Consider the following 2,219-nt stretch of genomic DNA (forward strand, 5'->3'; position numbering starts at 1 on the left):
TGATAGGCAATGCCTCATGAACCTCTATAGAAGCCTCATTCGCACCCGCTCAGATTATGGGGCCGTTGTCATCAGTCTGCTACTCAAAGTGCCTTGAAGATGCTGGACCCCGTGCACCATTTGGGCATCCGCCTTTCTACGGGTGCTTTTCGCACCAGCCCCGTAGAAAGCCTTCACGTTGAGTCAAATGAGTGGTCGCTTCATCTTCAAAGAACCTACATGTCCTTTGTTTACTTCCTTAAGGTGAAAGCAGACAAGGAGCACCCCTCATACTCTACAATTAATGATTTGTCGAGCTCAACTCTGTTTCAAAACAGGCCTTCGATGAGGCAGCCCTTCTCAGTTCGCCTGAAGTGTCTAGCTCAAGAAACTGCAGTGTCACTTGAACACAGTTTAATGGCTCCTGTAGCATACCCGCCACCGTGGGAGTGGCAGACTATAGACTGCGATGTGTCTTTCCTAGAAGTTACAAAACATGCACCTATTGCCCATATCCGAACATACATTTTGGAACTTCAACACAAATACACACGTCCTGAGTTCTTCACAGATGCCTCCAAGACTAACTCCTCTGTGTCCTACGCTGCTGTCGGCCCATCCTTTTCGGATGCTGGCCCTCTACATCCACGCACAAGTATCTTCACAGCGGAAGCTTACGCGATACTTGTGGCAGCTAAACACATAAAACAATTACAAATACAAAAAGCAGTAATTTATACAGACTCCCTCAGTGTAGTAACGGCTCTGCACACTCTTAAAAAAACACAAAAACCCAGTTTTTGTCTCACTTTACTCCATTTTATGCACACTCTACACACTCAAACAACATGTTGTAGTGTGCTGGGTGCCAGGGCACCGTGAGATTCAAGGCAACGTGAGGGCGGATCAGCTCGCTGCTTCCGTCAATGAGAGCACCGCCATTACATCCATATCAATCCCGGCCCTTGATCTTAAGCCGTCTCTCAAGCGAAACCTCCGGGACTACTGGCAGAGCAAGTGGGATACACACACACAAAACAAACTACACGTTATTAAGCCACACCTTGGCCATTGGCCACCAGTATCAAAATCACGTCTAACAGAGGTAACACTAACAAGACTCAGGATAGGACACATATACACGACACACACACATCTTTTGTCCGGTGGTGATCCACCATTGTGTGATAAATGTGGTGAGACATTAACAGTTCTTCACGTTTTAATTCAATGTAAACATTTAGACACTCTAAGAAGACAACACTTCCCACTATCCTACCGACAACATATACCTTTACGCCCTTCAATGTTCGTCGGTAGGGAACCGCTTTTTAGTCACAAATCATTATTAGCATTTTTAAAGGAAATTCATAATTTTCATATCATATACCCGGGCATACCGTAGCACGACCTCTCTAGAGAGGTTTTTGCTGCGGTGGCTACACAGGAAAGCACTTGCCTCACGGCCCTTGCACGCAAGGGTACTAACGTGTGAGGTAGTTGTGCTAATGCCAGACATATCCACCATCGTCTTATTATCACCAACTTTTGTCATCATTCAAACCACACACATCTTTCACGGCATGGTCATCATTTTATTACTTGTATGTTTTTACCCGCCTTATTGCGAGGAATTTTATGGCCCTTATACAGCCGCTTATCACAATCAATGTCCATATTTTTAGTAAGATGAAATGGCGCTCTTTGGCCAACAAATGGCCCTTGCGCCAAAAACACCATATATCATCATCATCCTATTTGGATCCAAGATAATAAACTTATTTTTGCAATGCGGCGAATTGCTTGAAGCTTGCTTCACCTCCGCCACGGGTTGGCCCGGTATTGCACTACCTCCGGGATCGGCCCACTCACCCCTGCGGGGGTGAGTTCGACAATAAATTCAATGACAGAAAGAGTGTTCGAATTTACCAAGGATATTGGGGTAAACGGCGTGGGTGCGGCGAGTGTCCGAGACGGTGGCGTCACGCCGCCCCGGCTGACGCGGTATTCGCGTGCGGGGAGTGCGCTAGCTGTGTTTACACTTACGATTGCTGTGGGAAAATAAATGTTTCTGTGGAAATTTCATAATTGGAGGCCCCCCCCCCCTTTTTTTTGGTTATGTTCACACGTACATACTCAAGTTTTTATTTTTTTAAACATCCCTACACATATTAATAAAACTATTGAGTAATTTATTATTACTGTTTCGGAGGAAAGCTAGAAGTGTGTATACGATGTGT

At 45.4% G+C, this 2,219-nt stretch overlaps 1 pseudogene; it reads left to right on the forward strand.

Moving 5' to 3' along the window:
- Positions 1–1,724: 1,724 nt before the first annotated feature.
- LOC142766556 (U2 spliceosomal RNA) lies at positions 1,725–1,852 on the forward strand (annotated as a pseudogene).
- Positions 1,853–2,219: the final 367 nt, after the last annotated feature.

Source organism: Rhipicephalus microplus, chromosome 6 (genome assembly GCF_043290135.1).
Source record: "Rhipicephalus microplus isolate Deutch F79 chromosome 6, USDA_Rmic, whole genome shotgun sequence".
NCBI lineage: Eukaryota > Metazoa > Arthropoda > Arachnida > Ixodida > Ixodidae > Rhipicephalus > Rhipicephalus microplus.